We start from the raw sequence: 7633 nt of genomic DNA, 5'->3' as shown, positions 1-7633 counted from the left end.
TGCTCATATATTTTCTAGCCCTTTTGAAACCTGAAATGCACACCAGTCCCAGACTCATAAGGAAACACATTTAGATTTACACCAAGTAACAAGCTAAGAAACCAGTTGGAAACTTCTGTTATAACCCTCCCTCCCTAACCCACTCCCAATGTGTAAAACAAGAAGCATGTGGTCTATATATTGGGCTGTGAAAATTAACAATGATAGCTAACAAAACCACCTAATAAATACCATGCTTATTGTATCAGAAGGGCAAGCCAACCTTAAAATTTGGTGATGAGCCAAACATCTAGATAATTATTTAAAAGGTACAAAAGAAGAGGCAAGAACTCTCAAGGTGCTTTTCACTGATAACTTAGGGGAGAACGTTTCATTGAGGAACTATTATTCCAAAGAAAAGAAAAAAAAATATATTTTGTACTATGGATTGAACCTCAGAGCACTCCACCATTGAGTTACACCCCCAATCATTTTTATTTTTATTTATTTATTTTTTTATTTAGAGGCAAGGTCTTGCTGAGTTGCTGAGTCTGAGCTTGAACTTAGGATTCTCCTGCCTCAGTCTTCTGAGTCACTGTGATTACAGGCGTGCGCCACCATGGCTGGCTCGCTGAATATGTGTTTCTTCTTGAATGGATTTCCTACCTGTGTCATCTTTGGTCTTGGGCAAAGTATCTCTGTCCTAGTCCCTCAAATACAGAACAATTAAAGTAGAAAGTGTACGTGGTCATATAAGTGTCATGATCCCCCAGTCTCCACTAGTTTGTATGGAAGCACTAGATCAAATATTTGTTTGTACTTTACTCATCCATTGATGATATTCGAGTCAAGTTGACAAATATTTACTGGCCAACTAGAATGATCTTTATTAAAATTTGACATTATGTTAGTCTCTAGGTGAACTATGCTAAACAGAAATGTGTAACAAGGCTCAAATTTCAAAAGAACATAATAAGAATCTAAGATCAAATTCTACCTAAACAATCATTAATTCTGTAAACATTGGTGATATAACCCTCTATGACAGACATTATGTATTATGTCCAACTCTGAAGAATTAATGATTAAAAAAAAAAGAAAGACACTGTGCCTACTTCAAGGAGTTCACCTTGTGAACCATGAGATATGCGGAAGCAAATGTAATTCGGTCAATTGTCTTGTTTTAGCTGCTGTGACAAAGTACCCTAGTGACTTGCCAGACAACAGAGATTTATCTCTCACGGTTGCGGGAATTGGAAGTCTGATATCAGAGTGCCAAGGTGGTTAAGTTCAGGTTAAAATCCTCTTCTAGATTTTGGATGGTTGTTTTCTTACTGAATTCTTACAAGTTGGGAAAAGCACCAGAGACTCTCCAAGGTCTCTTTTATGACAGCCCATTCATCAGAGCTCTTCCTCATGACCTCACACCTGCAAAGTTCCCACCTTCTAATACAGTCGCATTGTGTAGGTCTCCAATTTACAAACTTTGGGGGAGTACATTCAGTCTATTACATTAACTCAATGTGGTGAGAGCTGTGGAAATGACTAAGTGGTCTTCTCAAAAGAAGTGACATTCTCTCTGAGCCTTGAAGGACAAGGAGAAATTCTGAGAAGCATACAGGGATTGGAGAAGACCTTCCAGGTAGAAGCAACAGCAAGTTCAATGTCACTGAGGTATGAGTGTTGATGATGGTCACTGGAGAGATCCAGTGTCTAGATGGTGGGATTAGGTCATATTGAGAACTTTAACATCATTATCAAGAGTTTAGACTTTATCTTAGGATGTCAAGAAGCTGGGAGAAGTAGGCATAATGCTAGTGAGTAATTAGTAAATTTCAGTTGTCTCTGCTCTAAGATCATCGCAAAGCCAAAAGTGATGCCAGCCACCTTAGTTTCTGCTGAAAAACCCGTCTTCCTGTTGAAAATCTGTTTATAAAACCCTTAGAATCAGCCTTGCCAGATATAGTGGCACATGCCTATAATCCCAGCAACTTGGGAGGCTGAGTCAGGAAGATCACAAGTTCAAGACCAGCCTCAATGACTGCCCAAGACCCTGTCTCAGAATTTAAAAATAAAATAAAAAAAAAAAAAAAAAAAAAAAAAAAAATGGCTGGGGATGTAGCTCAGTGTTAGAGCACCCTGGGTTTAATACCCAGAACTACAAACAAATAAAAATAGCCTCCTTATTTTAGGAAGAATCCTTTACTTCTTTTGTAATTCTAGAGATGTCAATATGATCTGATATGACAGGGGAACTTGGTTCTCAAATCCAGTTTATAGAGTTCAGTTATTAAGATATTCTGTGCTCTGTTTTAAATGTATCTCCCCCATATTCACGTTGGAACCTCACTTTCTTAATGCTGTAGAACTGGGAGGAGAGTCCTAGTGGGAGGCGCTTAGGTCATGGGTGGAGCCCTCAGGAATGGATTAATGCGTTTTGTTGAAGGAATGAGGTAACTACCACAGGTTACTTTTTACTACATATGTTGAGAAGCAAAAGCAAAGGGATGATCTAAAGGTACAATGTATAATTAAAAGGGAAACAGGAGCATAAAAATTTGAAAAATATTCAGCCTGGCCATGTAAAAAGTGAAGAAGCATGTCTGGCAGAGAATGCTAAGAGTGTGTCCAAGTGACCATTGTTGAAGATATCAGCCCAACTGCAAGGGAGCCAGGTGCTGTTCATCAGGACAATGGGACAAGGTCCCGGAGGTATTTTGAAGATCATCAGTGCTGCCTCTCCCAGCACAGACCCAGAGCACTAGGAGACAGAGTGACTTTGGGGGACTAGTTGGACACACCCTCCACAGGCTCCATACCCAGGGCCACCTCAGGACTCTGCTCCTTGCATTCTGGTGCAGTGCTCCTTTGCTTCAGCAGTGGCTCAAGTGGCCCAAGTGCAGCTTGTGCCTCCTCCTGAGAGGATCAAGCAGGAAGTCTTGGGGGCAAATTCTGCAGGTGTGTAGAATGTAAGAGCCATGGAGAAACCATGGCTCCGCCTAGGTTTCAAAGGATGCTCCAGAGAGAAATCTATTCCAAGAGCAGGTTTCCCACAGAATCTTCCCTAAAATGCCTAGTACGGCCATGGGAGTGGGGCCACCCTTGGGATTCCAGAATTGCAGAACCACCACCAACGTGCAACACACACCTGGAAAAGCTGCAGGCGCCAGTGTGCAACTCCAACCCAAGGGAAAAAAAAGCACAGTCTGAGCCCAGCTAAGCCCAGGAGGTGGGGCTGTCCAACATTTTGGGGGCTCAACCTCCAAAGTGTCCAGAAGGCTGCATAGAATGATGGATTTTTCTTCAGCTTTAAGACTTAATGTTTGCCTTCTTGGTTTTCAGACTTGCTTGGGATTAATTACCCCTATATTTTGGCCAATTTTCCCCTCTTGGAATGGAAATATGTACCCTATGCCTATTCCACCATGTATATTGGAAAACTTTTGGTTTTAAAGGTTCACAGATGGAATTTTGCTTGAGTTTCTGTGAGACTTTGGACTTCAAACTTTAAAGTTGATTCTGGAATGAGTTGAGACCTTTGAGGCAATTCGGATGGAATGAATGCATTTTGCATCATGAGAAAGACATGAATTTTGGAGGCTGCAGAGGAAGGCAATGGTTTCACTGTTTCCCCCAAAATCCATGTGTTAGAACTTAATTCCTCCACGTGGCAGTATTGGGAGGTGGGGTCTACTGGAAGGTGCCTGGGTCATTAGGGTGGAACCCTCACGAATGGATGAAAGCTTTTCTCAAGGGAACGGGTCACTATCACAGGAGTCCTGCTGTCCCCATTTGTTTTTCGCATGTGCCCCTACTTTCGAGTTAACACAGCCCAATGTCCTCACCAGATGAAAACACCTGATCTTGAACTTCCCAGTCTCCAGAATTGTGAGCAAAATTAAACCTGTTTTCTTTATGAATTACTGAGTCTCAGATGTTCAGTTTGAGCAACAGGAGATGAACGAGGACCCCGCATGAGTCTATATGTCTAACTTCTTGTTTACTTTCTGCCAGCTGGCTTCAGTTCAAGCATGATTGTCATGGTGTTTACATTTTGTTGCCTCAATTCCTTCCTCTTTCTTGTAGGAGAGATAGCTTGACCTTAGGGCAGGGTTTAAAGGTATGTGCTGGTTAGTCTTCTCTGATTAGCTGAAATTGTGGCATCTGTGTTTAGGGAAGGCTGGTAGCTATGAATAAGACGAGAGAAGGGTGAAAGGGAGTCTGCTGCTCTAACCCATCCAGAGATAATGAAGACCTGAGGAGAGCAGAGGCTGTGAGGCCAGTCAATGCTCTCAAGGAAGGATGGCCATCCCACTTAGTGAGGCCTCTTCCCTTTATGTCTCAGGCTTCTGGGATTGGCTCACACTCTGGTTTTTTGAGGTAAAAACAGCTATAACATGCAGAAGAAGATCTTTTTTTTTTTTTTTCCTTTTTTAATATACCCTTTTAACTTACTTATGAACGTATATAGTTATTTAGCAGTACTGGGGATTCCAGGAGTGCTCTACCACTGAGATACAGTCCCAGCCCTTTTATTTTGAGACAGGGCCTTGCTAAGTGCTAAATTGCTCAAGCTGAACTTGAACTTGCGATCTTCCTTCCTCCCTCGTAGCTGGGATTACAGGCGTGCACCACCATGCTGGGTTCCCCTTAACATTTTTAAACAAAACTGGTGATAGCAAAGAATAAAACAGGGATTCTCCGTGGCTTACGGAAGAGCCAGAATCTGAGGGCCAACTCTATGCAGTCAGAGACACTGACACCTAGTGTTGATGCTGCTGAAAGGGACAGGTGGCGAGCCTTATTGTGGAGCTGTTTGAGAATGCCATGGGTTTTCTTAACTCGAAGCCCTTATAACAATGAGAGAGAGAGAGAGAGAGAGGAGAGAGACAGAGAGAGAGAGACAGAGAGAGAGAGAGAGAGAGAGAATATGAGAATTTCAGCAGTTTCCAGGTCTTCTCTCACCTCCCCAGGGTCTCATAGGACCAGGGTATGAGCTATGACCTCTCCTCTCCTGTTCCTCCCAGTCACTATTTCTCCCTGGATCCAGAGCTCTTCGTTTCTGTTCTGTGCACTGCAAGAGGTTTACCTCTCACCTCTCTTATTCTCTTTATTCCACCTGCAATTTGAAATCTACCCACTGTCAAAAACAAAAATACAAAGAAAAATCATTCAGATGCCTCTGGGTGGAGAAGCACCTTTTTGCCTGTAAAGTCCAAAGGTTGGTTTGTTTGTTTTTAATGAAGAAATCGAATGAAAACATTTAGACCGGAAATTAATGGTTGGGAACCTGAAATGTTTTCTCTCTCTCTCTCTCTCTCTCTCTCTCTCTCTCTCTCTCTCTCTTTCTCCCTTTCTTTCTCAACCCTTTAAAACAGATTTAAAAATAAGAAGCAAAGGAAATTTTTGAAACTTGTTTTATTTAAATATATTATTTCTGCTAGGTGTGGTAGCACACACCTGTAATCCCAGTGACTTGGGAGGCTGAGGCAGGAGCACTACAAGTTTGAGGCCAGCCTCAGCAATTTAGCAAGGTTCTAAGCAACTTAGTGAAAGCCTGTTTCAAAATAAAATAAAAAGAACTGGGGATGTAGCTCAGTGGTTAAGTGCCCCTGGGTTCAATCCCTGGTTCCAAAGTCAATCCATAAATAAATCAAACATTTATTTTAACAATCAGGGGGACCCTGGTGTTTATGAATTGGATTATCGTATGTAATTGTGGCCTGTTGTCCATTGCTACTATAAGAAACTATAAATATTTCTCAAGTGGGGAGCTCTGAAAAGGGAGAACATTAAATCTTCCTTTGCTGAGCTCCTGATAGATTTCCTTTTTCCTGGTAATGCTGGGGGAAATGGGAGAACAAATGAGCTGTGTTTTATAAAAATGGAACGAAAACTAGAAGTTATTCATGATCAATGGCTATGAAAATCTAGTTTATTCAGTTGCTCTCTTCTGTTTAAAAATCACATTGCCTGCGTATTGAGCTCAATGTTCTAGGCCCCAGGAAAGTAAGAGTGAACATCATCTAAAGAGTTTTTGGTGAATTGAATTTGCTGTAATCTCATTAACAATTTAGTCCTTGAGTCTTATCAGGTGTTAACTTCAGAGTCCTGGAGTTTTAAGGAGAGTGATGAAATTCCAGAATGTTCCTTTACTCACTTAACTGCTGATGTTTAAACAAACTAGGCTCTGACGTTAAAAACTACAAGGACACCCTCATTTGACTCCACTTTCTCTCGTTGCTGCCTCTGCTCTTTCCTGTCACAGCTAAATTCCTCAAGAGCTTGCCGGGCTATCTTTCTTTATCCCCTTCTCGTATGACTTTTCCCCCACCTACCCAAACAGCTCTAGTGTTCCACTGACCCCTTTCAGGCTTCATTTTGTCCAATTCATCCCCTCGTGAAGCACTTTTGTTTCCATGCCATCCTGGGGTCCCCCACTGATAGGGGACAGACAGATGTGGGTGGTGGGAAAACAAGGTTAAGGGAAGAATTCTGTAAATTGAGCCTACTATGCTGCTTTCCTTTCTTTTTTAAAAAAGTTTTTTGAATTTTATTTGTTCTAATTAGTTGTTCATGACAGTAGAATGCATTTATACATTTTGATAGATCATACATAAATAGACTGTAATCTCTCATTTTTCCAATTGTACATACTGCAGGATCACATAGTTCATGAGATGCTTTCTTTTCTAAGAAATAATTTACCTGCAGCCCTGCCTGGCTTAAGTGAACAGGATATGTCACATTTCTCAGCAAACAACTTGTTATTTGCAGGTAAAATGCAGGCCCCAGATATTGTTGATAGGAGGAATCCAAGTTACCCTGAAGGAGGAGATTTTGTGACCCTTTTCACAGACCAGATCCCAAAACTCAAAACTTGGAGATAAGGATAATTCCTCCTAACTATAAAATCTGTAAGAATTTATGGTTAAGAATCCAATTAGAATTAGTCAGCATGGGCCAAAGTGACCTAGAGTTGTCATGGCAGTGGGAACTTGAAAGTCTGATGTCACCCTACTATCAATCAAAAGTCAGGAAGAGGCCTGGGCAGGACTTCTGGAAACTTCTCTGGGATCTCTAATAACACAGGAATGCAGGAAAGGCACACTGTCCCTCTCCTTTCTGAGAGGGCCCACCTTCTCATTGGAGAGTCCAGGGTCTCTTGTAGAATCCTGTATATGGTTGTTACATATTAGAATTTCTCAGAGATCAAGTCCTAGGCCTTTTTCTGATCATTTTCTGAACCTTACTGAGCTAATCTCGTCCATGTCTATGTCAACCACTCCAATTTATATTTCTCTCTGAGACCTCTCCTCTGGGTTTCAGAACTACATTGTGTAGCCATTGCATACTCTCCAATGCTGCTTGGAGATCTCAAAGAATCCTCAAGTTCAACGTGTTGTAAATGGGTGCAATCATGATCTTCTCTCCTCCATCCCTGTGTTCGATATCCCAGTGAATGGCACTGTGATCCATTTAGCTACAGAATCCAAAGACCTGGGGATTAATTTTGAAACTCCCTTCCCCTAGTTCTCCCTATACACCACCACCATGGTGGGCAGTACATTACCAATCCCTTCTAAATATCTCTGCTTCTGTGCCAATGGTGCCCTAATCTATGCTAATATCTTTTCCTAGCTGGACTACCTGC

The sequence above is a fragment of the Sciurus vulgaris genome (genome assembly GCF_902686455.1).
Source record: "Sciurus vulgaris genome assembly, chromosome: 3".
Lineage (NCBI taxonomy): Eukaryota > Metazoa > Chordata > Mammalia > Rodentia > Sciuridae > Sciurus > Sciurus vulgaris.
This window is presented reverse-complemented; position numbering follows the sequence as displayed.